We start from the raw sequence: 12,461 nt of genomic DNA, 5'->3' as shown, positions 1-12,461 counted from the left end.
CCATCCATTATCCAACACGGGTCGTGGGGAAGCTGGAGCCTGTCTCAGCCATCACCGGGTGCAAGGCTGGGTTCACCCTGGATAAGGCGCCAGTCCCTTGCTGGGCAGACACATACACTCACACCAGGGACAGTTCTTCCACGAGCTGATTAATCTACCTGGGTGTCTTTAAACTGTGGGAGGAAACCCAAAAAACTTTCAAACTCCATGCAGGTAGCTTCTCAGGAACTGAACCCAGAGCCCCAGCACAGCTAAGCAGCAATGTTAACCACTGCTCCACCATGCCGCCTGTGATATAGTTCACTTCTTCTGTTGAAAAGCCATCTGACAGAGCAGCTCATGAGTACCGATTTGTTAAATGTGATACACACCAGATTGTGTTGAATACATTTAAAAGCGTATCAGATAATGTCGCCTTTAAGTCCCTAATCTTGCATAGTGATCTGCCTTTTTGACAAAATTGATAGAAATGGAAACTCCTTTGATTTGTTATTATTTATTTTTGCCTTTGGCCCCTCTCAACTGATAATGTAAACAGTCTTTTGATCAGGCCTATTTCTGATAGCCCCATTAATCCCAGATCCTGGCACGTGTCTCCATGTGCTTTGACCACTATCTCTTACTAGCAGCGCTCTGACTTAGCAGCACAATCCATCTCGAGGCAGACACGCGTCCAGCTTCTCATCTTTTGACGCTGAATGCCAAACAACCAGTAACTAAAACACTGGCTCAGAGAAACTTAGACTTAGGCTGGCCAGGTTGCCAAAATAAAAATTAATTTGTAGCGTCCAGCCAAATATTTCCAAAGCTGGGTTCGCTACGAACGCCTTCAGTGAAGGAGGGATGGGGAATGCTGAGAAGGGAAGGTGGGGCGTGATTCTGGAGTAGAAGAGAAAACACAAAACAAAACCATAGAAACAAGATTCGTCACTGCTAGCCATGGAGACAGAGCTGAACAGCTATGGAGAGACAAGCAGGCAGGCGAGGACTGAAAAGATCAGAGGGCAGAGACTCTGAAAGCAAGACAAGCAGACAGAATATGTGCAGGGGTATAACAAGCAGAAGGTGGCAGCTACCCTTTGACAATGACATAGAGGGTTTTGTAGCCATCAGAGTGACTCACCCTCCCTGCCTAAAGCTTAAATGCAGATCTGAGATTAAACACAGATGTAAATGATGTGGAATGTAAGTATGAGAAGTGTGTGAGTTTTACTCAGAAACCTCAAGGGGTGCATACAGAGCCATGAAAGACAAACTGCTCTGTTCTCTTTTCCAAAACCAGGTTTATGGAGGATAATTCTCAGGTTTATAACTCCAGCAAATGTCTTTCTCCTTGGAAATTATCTGACAGGCTATATCTGAAACACTTTGCCTAAAAAAAATCAGAATATTAGCGAGTTAAATGTGAGCTCACTATTAGAGAATGAGTGGGGTTTCTAACCCCGTTTCATCGCCCTGCAGATCTGCACAAGGGTCAGTCAGAAGACATGAGCTAAGGCACTAGAACACCCTGTCTCTTGGCAGTAGGTCCTGGTCTCTGGCATTCAGACCTTGGCTCTCAAAACAATATGCTCAAGGCACCTGTCTTGCTCTTGGTGTACACTGGGTGAATGGGAGGATTTGACCTTGCAATGCTGCTATTTAGGGTGGATGTTTTGAGGCAGGGTGTCTGCAGGCAGCACTACATGGTGCCGAATTCAGAAGATTGCGCTATGAATTCGGAATTCAGAACTGGCCTTCCAACCAGTAATGTCCACACTTGCACAGCACTCTTACCACTCAAGGACAATCTGGATAGATGCTCATGACATTGATGCCTGCTTTGAGATATGAAGTGCCTTTCTCTCTTTGAGTGATTACTCAGGTTCATTTCAGATTTGTATGTAAGTTGCTTTTGAGCTCTTATTCCTTATGCACAGAGCAAGCATGTGCTGTCTCTATCTTGTCAATTTAAATGATTTCTTGGGGAGGAAAATGCTACTTTAGTGGAACTCAGATATTTTCTGTTATTTACTGAAATGTGCATGGTGATATTTCTCCTGATGAAGACTAAGAGATGTAATTTCTAAGAAAAAGCTGACTGGTTGCCGCGGCTGTCATTATAAATTTGGGTTTAATGTTCCTTCTGCCCGGAGTGTGTTGCAGTACTTAATCTACACCACTAGAGGGAGACCCATAGTTTGCTATGAGTAGAGGCCACTTTTAATCTGTCATATTATACTGTATTACTATTTGTATTGTTCTAAATATGAGAAGAATTATTTCACAGGCTCACATTAAGCACCATCTGACGTATTTGGGTGAAGAGTTGAATATGCAGCTGCTGGAGGATTAATCTGCTGCAATTTAAATCAGGGTATCCGTCGCAGAAGCTGATCTCTTTCTTTGCATGTGGTAATTTTGTTAAAAAAATACTTTTTAGACGCTTTGTGAATACTGTATCTCATTTCTGTGTGATCCAGGAGAATATATGACACAATGAAAAAATAAACTTGAATGCGCATTGAAAAATAGTTTTAAATGCATTTTGATCCCAAAATGGATTCAAGTTAAAGCTCATATCTATGCAGAAATACGGTGTGCTCACTATTCTTACCATCTTTGGGTGTTTTACTTCACCTGACTTTCACTTGATGAATGTACAGGGTAAAGCTGAACGCTGTGTGTCAGGAGAGAGGCTGCACACAGCAGCCAGCTCTGCAGTGATGAGCCTGCCCTTCGAACCCGGCCCAAACACTCTCACTCTGCCCCTCAGCCTGGAACAGGAAAGGCCAGCTCAGACAACGGCTAAAGCGATGCCCGCTTTGTTACTCTGTTCGGCCAATTGAAGCGGGACATGGGGACAAGCGTCCCGGGACACTGGGCTTTGCCTCGGAGGAGGTGTTGCTCATATGAGTGTTACTTTAACACTTCACCAGGCAGCTCTCCTTCGAGCAGGAAGAATTTGGCCGTTCAGGTTACACCCAGCCAGGCAGAGGCAAAGGGGGGCAGCTCTAGTGCTCAACCTTGCGAGGTGCGCTTAATCCTTGTTTTATTACACCCTGATTCACCGCAGTCCTGGCCTGGACACACAAGTCTAAAGGCTCTGGTGAGTGTGTGCGTATGTGTCTTTGTGTGTCCTGAGTGTGTGTGTGCGCATGTGTCTTTGTGTGTCCTGAGTGTGTGTGTGCATGTGTATTTTTGTGTCCTGAGCATGTGCACGCATGTATCTTTGTGTGTACTGAGTGTGTGTGTGCATGTCTTTGTGTGTCCTGAGTGTGTGTGTGCACGTGTCCTTGAGTGTCCTGAGTGTGTGTGCGCATGTGTCTTTGTGTGTCCTGAGTGTGTGTACTGTATGCACGCGTCCTTGAGTGTCCTGAGTGTGTGTGCGCATGTGTCTTTGTGTGTCCTGAGTGTGTGCGCGCATGTGTCTCTGTGTGTCATTGTGTGTCCTGAGTGTGTGCTCTTTCTCTTTCTCTTATACACACCTGTTATAACCCAATCGCATTTCTGGCCCAGGGCTCGGAGGTTGTCTTTGAACCCCGTCCTACAGGCGAAAGGGCCGGCGTTTGAACTGCTCCAGTAAATAAAGGACTTCTGTTCCAGGCCCACAGATGAATTCATGACACCACTTCAATCAGATGATTTTGACAAACAAGATGCAGGACTACACACAGGGAAAAAACGCTATGGTAATTGAAAGGCTCTGCTCTGTTCAAAGGGGAACAAAATGCATTTTTGTTGCTAAATTTAGGCTTTACTCTCCTTTATTAAACATGAGGCTGTACCTTGGCTCTTAATGCCCAGCACCAGTCAAGCCCGTCATGCTACTGAAAGCAGTACTGACAAGCTTGTCTTGTCAGCAGTTAAAAGTCCTAAGAGACTTGTTGTTTTTTATTTGGTACAGTATGTTATTGGCTACAGTGAATGACCCTCCTTCCTGAAGTAGTGGCACTCTTGCATACAGACTAGAGCAGTGGGTTCTCCTGCCTTCCCTTGAAATAGCCTTCCTGTTTTCAAGTTTTCATTTTAAGTTTGTTATATCCTTCTTGATTGAACTACCCTCTGTGATTCGATCTTTCTAAACTGTTTTCTTAGCACTTTAAAAGTGGGACTGGTTTTGTAAATAGCTCTGCATTTTTGGTGTGCCTGTACTGTTTGATCTTAGGACACTGAGGAGCAGCTAAACCTGCAATTATATAGATGAGGAGCATTTACTACGGTGCTCTTGGTTCACTACAGTAAAGAGCAGTAAAGGGCCCTAGAGGTGTAAAAATACATTCCAGCTGGGTTTGCTTCAGACGCAAACTAGCTCCAGAACTTCTGTGAGATACAGTGCACTGTTTCAATGATGAGGAGTATAAAAATGAAGCACCTGTGTCTGAGCAGCTTGATACAGTGTAATCCACATTAGCGACAGAACATCACTAATGCTTATACAGCTGTAAGATAGTAGTGAGCAGCCTAGGTCTGCTTGCTCAATATCCTAGCTACTATTCCCCTAAAGCAAGGACTTCAGAAGAAGGAAACAGCAGAGTAAAAGAAAAGATTTAATTCAGAAGAGAGTTCAGTTAAGGACTCGGAAGGCCTGAGGGTTCAGCTGGAATGAAAATCACGAGACACAGAGGGGGATTCCAGAACAATGGTGAAAGACCCCTCAAGAGCAGGAAGGAAATGTTTCCTATTGGAAAAGAGAGACAACGCAAAATTCATGTGAGCAGAGATAGAAAGGAATGGCGTTAGCTCCATTCACAAGCGAACACTGTCGTAGCCCAGACTGCCAGCGACACACCGCTGAAGACATCACTGTCTTAGTTTCACTTTTGAAAAACTGTGGTGCACACAGACCTGCTAAAAGCTACTGTACTCGCTGGCAATAAAGTTGACAGCAGCTCCTATTTCTGGGTTTGCTCTAGTTTCTGTGATGCAGACAAGAACAAAAATCACCCTTGTTTATATTTAAAAAATATTAGGTTTGTCTTTTGCAGTAGTCACAGGTTGCTTTCTAAGCTAACCACAATTGATATTAGAAGGCTAAAAATCAAAAAGGGTCTATCAACCAGATTTGTTTTGGGTCTGTAGTTTTTGCTGGAACTCTAGTTTTGATCTAGTGTTGTATGTGCTGACGACGGCTTGCCTCAGTCACACGTGTGTAATCCTGGGAGACGCAGCCCTGAGGATGTGAATAATGGATGTGGGCCTCTGCAGTCCCACAGCCTGTTAGTCACAGGCCTGTCTCAGCTCACGTCTGGCCTGCTGCATCGAGACCTAATCACCATTATAAACCACTCTCCTCAGGTGAAATGAGATCCTGCCTGAAAATCATCTTTTTTGGAGAGATTTATACTGAGAAAAGAACATCCCTGGATATTTTTTTTTAAATACCAGTCATTGGATAAGGGTGTGGTTTTAGTATCCTGTCATATTTAAATGAACAGTCCCGACAACAGTGGCGCAAGACCCAGCAGAAACACGGAGCAGGCTCAAACTCAAAACTCAGCGGCTCCCAGCAGCACAGTCTCGTGCGGCGCTTGTATTGCAGGCTCAATGGACACAATTTCCTGTGAGCACACCGCAGCCCAGCTCTCTGACACACCAGGCTCTGAACACAGTCCTAACCTGATCTCAAGCACATTATTTTTACTGCCAGATTCTGCTCTAATGACATGCTTTACATCAAGGTCAGAAAACTTTTAAGCAGGTTCAGTTACCATAGGAACCACACCCTCTCAGAATTATAATACACCCTTTCATGTTTGTTTCACTCTCCAGTAACAAACTGTGTATTTATTTTCAGGGCACATTGCGTTACAATAAATCATTACTAAGGAATGAGCTTTGTTTTGACTGTCAATAACGGCCTCTGATCTATACAGTACATCAAAATATGCCAAACTTTTTGAGAAGAAAAATCTTTAACAAAGTGATCTGCAAGGTAATATTACAATTAAAGCTGCTACTACTAACATTTTTACTGAAGATTTCGCTTTAGAGTCTTGGACTGAAGTTTAAATACTTCAGCAGATTGTATTCAGAAGCTCATTGTTAGATTGCTGGGCAACAGAGTTTTAAGTAGCTCAGCGTTAAAGTAAATTAGACTCTAGGACAGGAGCATATTGTTTCCATATAAACATGTTTCGTATAAAATATGTCCTCTCACGTTCATTACAAACAAACTATGTATTTACTTTATACGGCACTTTGTGTTACTACAAAACATTAACTAGGAATGTTTAATAGCTCAGTGTCAGAGTGCTGTGCTACAGTGTGTTCAGTAGCTCAGTGTCTGAGTGCAGGGCTGCAGTGTGTTCAGTGTCAGAGTGCTGGGCTGCAGTGTGTTCAGTAGCTCAGTGTCAGAGTGCTGGGCTGCAGTGTGTTCAGTAGCTCAGTGTCAGAGTGCTGGGCTGCAGTGTGTTCAGTAGCTCAGTGTCAGAGTGCTGGGCTGCAGTGTGTTCAGTAGCTCAGTGTCAGAGTGCTGGGCTGCAGAGTGTTCAGAAGCTCAGTGTTTGAGTGTAGGGCTGCAGTGTGTTTAGCAGTTTGGCATAACAATAGCTCTGTGTTCATATGTTTTTTAAAAGTGAATTGAGAACAAATTTTCATTTAGAGTCATTTATATGGAAGGGTCTTTACTGGAGCAGTTTGACTGAAGTACAGCAGCAGTGTCCCAGCTGGGAATTGAAACCATGATGTTACCTTACACTGTCAGTCCAGAGCCTTAACCACTTCCCCAGTGTCTGAGCAACACAAAGGTTCGAGTGGGCTGTTTTGAAGAAGAATTAATTATGCTGCACTTTGCAGACAAAACATGTAAAACTTTTAATATCACCGTATGGAGAAACTGCCGATTCACGCTGATGAAGAGTAACTGTATGTGTGAAACCTGGCAGCAGACATTTAATGTAGACAAACACAGAGTGTTACAGGCGGGAATCAAAAAACGGAAACTATAAATTTAAGATGGGACACTTTGCTTGAACATGCAAACTAAGAAAATGATGTAGGTGTATGCACTTATGTAAACTCATCCCTTTCATCTTCTAAAAAACATAGTGTGATAAATAAGTGTATTGTTAAAAAAATTATACAGTCCACTAGTAAGACTATTAATACAAATAATATTCATTTACAATATTATGCATGATTTTGTTCACCATGTTACTAAAAAGAGGTTGTCGCTCTGGTATCAGTGCAGAGAATTCCAACTGGATACTTTCCTGGGTCAAAGAGAGTGTCCTACACTGACAGGCTAAAAGAGAATAATTTTATTAACACAGAAGTCCCTAGACAGTAGTTTAGATAAAGTAATACATAAGGAGCACAAAGAAGCAATTGGACATAAGACTCAAATTGCATAGCGGTTTGATCAGGTTTAGAAACTGCAAGGTCGAACACAAGTCAACATGATGCTCTAAATAGTACACATCTGCTATTGTGTTTTGAGTACATTTGCACAGATGCTTAACACAATATTTTCCATACTGCTTCTTGGCTTTTTCACTATAGTTTGTACAACAACCTGCATCCAACAAAATCGGAAGTGGATCTGCCATAGAGGCTCGCTGGCTTTCCAGTGGTGCAGGCGCGGAGATGCTGAGAAGGGAGTTGAATTTTACTCTGCATCGTTACCGTATTTACGTATTGAGTCAGAGTCATCCAGCAGCCGCCCACCTGCTGTACTGTATCAGCTCCGAGGGCATGTGAGCGGAGTGGGCTGGTGGGTGGGAATGAGTGAATCACTTGCTTCGCCGCAGAGCTAGAAACCACAGAGCGGTTCGACAGTCCGTCTTGTCTGGAAGAGTTTCTTTTTTTAAAAAAAGAAATGAACCAGAAAAAAACCTTTCCTTTTTTCCACTCATGCGGTTGTTACCAGTTTATCGAAAAAGAAGAAACCCGCCGTCGGCCTGCAGATAACGACGGCTGGGCTGCGTGCCGCTCGCCAGCGGCTGAGTGACCATTAAGACACCGAAGTCCTGGCTCTGTGGAATTTTAAGCTTGTTCTGGAACACAAGCTCGGGCTGTTCCAATTCAACGAGCAGGGCCACAGCAGGCGCTGGGTGGCTTAGAATATCGCCACGCTTTCAGAGAACAAGCACGTTTTCCAGCTTGGCCTCTCAAGGAGGGTGATGGAAACCACAAGAGCTCGCGCAACAGGCGTCAAGATGGTTCCCACCCCCCCCCCCATCTTACGTGCTGCATGCTCATGGCTCCCCCTCACACAGAGCCCACTGACAAAACGAGCACGGTGACACACCTGACAGAGGGCTGGCAACAGGGCCGTCCCAGAGGTCCCCGACACACCACCGTGAGCCCTGGTGAAAGCGTTTAGGGACTGAGCTCCAAATTCATTCACGGCCTCCGTGGACTGTAAAATAAGTTAGAATGAAAATCACATTTTTAATTTTTGATGTCTTTTTTGTATTTCTGATTTGAGTGAATTCGTGGCTTTTTCTTTCCCTGCTGCCTCAGGCCCCAGACCCATGTGTAACTTGTGGGGCAGACCTGAAAACGTTGTTGTTTCCCAATTGTTGCCCCTGGGTGCAAGTTATCCACCCAAACCACTTCTCTGACTCCACAGACTTTCTTACAGCCTCTTCCCGGCAGGGAGACCAAGTGCCCTACTAGCCTTCAGCTCCTTGATGATGCACACCACACTCGACTGGGACTTTGAGGTCCAATATCTTAAATGTTTCGCCAATTAACCTCACGATGGGTTGATGCCAAATTTTTTGCCTCTGTGCCCAATTTCCTTTAACTTCCAGTAGCAATCAAGGAGCCTTCCAGTAGCTTCCAAAATCTTCCTTTGCTGTTTCCCAGCTCTTTCCCAACTGAGGCTTTGTGAAATGCCAGATGGCCAAAATCTGTCGGAGGGTTAAAATGACAGTGTTTGTTTTCAATATATTTGATGTTGTGGCAATAGCCACACAACTGACAGCACCTGTATTGTGCTGTAAACAGGCAGCAGTCACCAGATTTGGTCATTAATCATCCCTCCACCCCTTTTCTAACCTCTTTATCTATTCAGGGATAGGTGTAGGCGAGCCACAGCCCACACTGTCACAGGGCGCACGCTGACACAGACACAGACAAGCACACACTCACACCAGGGCCAATTCACCTACCTGCATGCCCTTGGGCTGTGGGAGGAAAGCAGGACACCTGGAGGAAACCCACATGAACACAGCGAGAACATGCAAACTCCACACACACAGCACCCCAAGAACTGAACCCAGAGCCCCAGCAGTGCAAGGCAGAGATTCTTACCACTGCCCAACCATGCCACCTGGTCATTAAACAATATGTGAATGAATTGGAAAACTGCATTTTGAGATATATGGGATTATTTTTTACAGCTGTGTTATTCACATATTGCATTTTCCTTTTCACTTGTTTATGGTGCATTTTAACTCGTAAACATGGAAAACTGTTGTCGTCCTCCTGCATTTTCTTTTCTGATTCACCGTCTACTTACAGTAAGTTGAGAGTACAAGCAGCATGTGAGGCAGAAGTGAATGGAGCCTTCTTTGGACAAGGTTAAGTTGTGTCAGAGCATAGCTGTGCACCTCGGGGCCACAGTGACAATGCACAGCATGAACTTCCAACACTCCAGCATGCATGTTGTATGGAAAAAGAAGGAAGCTGGCTTCCCCCTGAAAGGGCATCAGAATGTGTTTAATACTGATAATTATAATTTAATTATTTCGGTAACCGTCCTTTTTATCATCTCCCTCCCTTCTCCGGCTTTCGGTGGCGGATTCGGAAAGGTGACACAAATTAATTGCTTTTTTCCATGCAGCTGCCGTCAGCGTGTGAGCACGGAGCACGTGTGGAAAAACCGGTGTGCTGTACAGGCCTGACAGGAGTGTGCGTGAAGGGCTAATAAATCATTCTGAGTCAAGATCTATTCTTATTCCATCGTTCGCCTTCTATCCAGCGGCAGGCTGCTTCACTGGCTTTCCTTTACTAGCTGCAGAGAGGAGATATATGCCACCAGATATTTATAGGGCCCCAGAGTGGTGCAAATCTCAACACAAGGCTGCCCTTCAAACCCTGTGCTACTGCTGGCATCACACCTACATTCAGTACCGGAGCAGCTTCTAACTTACTGCATCAAGGCTGCTCTCCGACAGATTGCCATTCCAAGCATAGGTCAGACGATGGATGGGTACTGTGTGCCCGTCTGTCTGTTCACCAGCAGTCAGAATGGAGCCAAGTTGCACACATAGGCCTCAGTGTGTTTTTCACTGATAACACGGCACATTCTGAGCAATGTCATTGCCGGCTCCACCTGCCTGGTACAAATCTTCAGTCTGAGAGCAAACCACAAGGCTGCACAACCTTCAGCATCATGCATCCATATGTGCTGGTACACCTGTTTAAGTAACATACTGTGCCAGAATTCGCCTTGATATCGAAATGTCTCTACGACTTAAGATTAAACAAAGCAGACACAAAGACTGCAGTATCCAGCAGCTCGACCATGTGCATCCTGAAGGATATGACTGAGATTTTCTTCCAGGGCGTCCTATATATATACCGCTCGTATGAAGAAGTGGTTTGATGATTGTGGGCAATTCTGTGGTGTTCAGGCGGTTGCTCAATTCAATGTGCCAGGCATTTGTAGTGCCACAGTGATAACCAGACTCAGAGCTGGCCATTGGTGACGGTCAGGAGGAGATAACGTCAGTTAGACTTCCCAGCCTAGGAACTAATATATCACTCCCAGAGTATCTACAGCCAAAATCACTTTCCCTCTACACACCACACTGGGCTCCGGGGCTCAGACAGGCACGACTCTCCAATTACAAAGGATCATTAAAGAAACACTTTATATATCAGGCATATCATAGCACAGACGTACGTTTTATTGCTGCATTAGAGATTGGCAGAAAAATATATCGTAATACATTTGAAAGTGCAGCAGTGCTCTCTTAACCATTCAACAATATTGCAGTAACAACCTAAAAAATTATTTCACAAGATGTTGGTTCAGACGTCTGTTTCAGGGGCACTTTAACGACAGCAGCATCGGGGCACCATCAGGACGGTCAGCAGAATCAGTTTCAACCTAAGCAAATCCATTCACCTTTATGTAATTTTCAGCATTGCCCAACATCAAACTGTACAGCTGTGTCTTGCCTCTATAATTTGCTATTTTATATAATACAATTGACTACCACAACAATAATAATATTAATAATTCTTCGTGCTCATACCCGAAGAAGGCTCCACAGCTGAAACGTTCTGTTTCCTTTCTTCTCTTTCCAGCAGGGAATAAACCTATTACTTGTTCCTTTGCAGCCTACGCATGCTGACGCAGCTCCCTACTGGAACTACTTCATAATAATATTGCCACTTTGGTGCAATAAACAGTTCAATTCATTTTTACAGAAAATACACAGGTAGGTCTTTCGGGATTGTTTTTCATGCCCTAAATACAGAGGTATCTTCATTCCTCTCTACTTTGTAATCGCCTTACTATAGTTCTAGATGGGATTCCCCCAGCCTACAGAAGAGAGACCTCACACTGACTCGGAGTGTTTCTGTGGTCTGTAAGAGATTTAGGAGAGCTGCAGTGTGTTGAAATGTAAATGGTGTTTCAAGGTCACCTTCTCCTCAGCCACAGACACCTGGCTTACTTGTCTTTGAGGAGAGAGACCTACAGAGTGTTGGGCCGTGGGGAAGGAATGGGGCTTCACAGGCAGAAATTTCTCTCTAGTCAAATAAGGACATACACAGGCTGCTACAACTCTGTGATCAATAAGAACCTGCAGTTGAACGTTTACACTGGCAAAGCTTTGTGGGATTACATAGTAGAAGTGGGCTATGAGGCAAGCCCTGTCTGCTGTCAGGTGGCTGGACAAAGCCGTCACATGCTGAGGACCACAGCAGGGAAATAGTCCCACAGTGATCGAGCCAGTAGCAGTACTGTAAATGGGACAGGTTACAGTAGTAGGTCAGGTTAGGGGACTACAAATGCTGAAAATGGTCAGTTCTGGAGGGCCCAGTGTTCTGTGGGCATGTATGTACTGTTGTCCAATGGTTATAGATATATTAAAGATTTAATCATTAAAAATCTTGTCGCTTTTCATCACTTTCTTAGTCTTCTTAAGGCCAAGATTTCAGTCCTCCGTATTCTACAACTTATTTAGAGCAATAGTAAGTGTCTCTGTGTCTGATGCCCTTAGCTTCCATAGTAACTAGTCAATAAATAACACAGCCTTGGAGAGGTAAGGGTTCATAGGGCCTTAATAATTAATTTCCTTTTAAAGGAAAAAAAGAATTCACAGTCACATCTGATCGGCCTTCCATTACAGCCTTTTCTCAGAGGTGCTGTTTTTGCAGCTCTTTCTTGTGTGTTTGTATAGCATGTACACCACTGTGGAACAGGTGAAGATTAACTCCACGTTGAAAAGTACCGGCACAGCTTGTATACGCTGCTGTTACTGCCACTGACTGAGGATATACACCTGCCACCTCTGCAA

Source organism: Atractosteus spatula, chromosome 14 (assembly GCF_055471065.1).
Source record: "Atractosteus spatula isolate fAtrSpa1 chromosome 14, fAtrSpa1.hap1, whole genome shotgun sequence".
Lineage (NCBI taxonomy): Eukaryota > Metazoa > Chordata > Actinopteri > Semionotiformes > Lepisosteidae > Atractosteus > Atractosteus spatula.
This window is presented reverse-complemented; position numbering follows the sequence as displayed.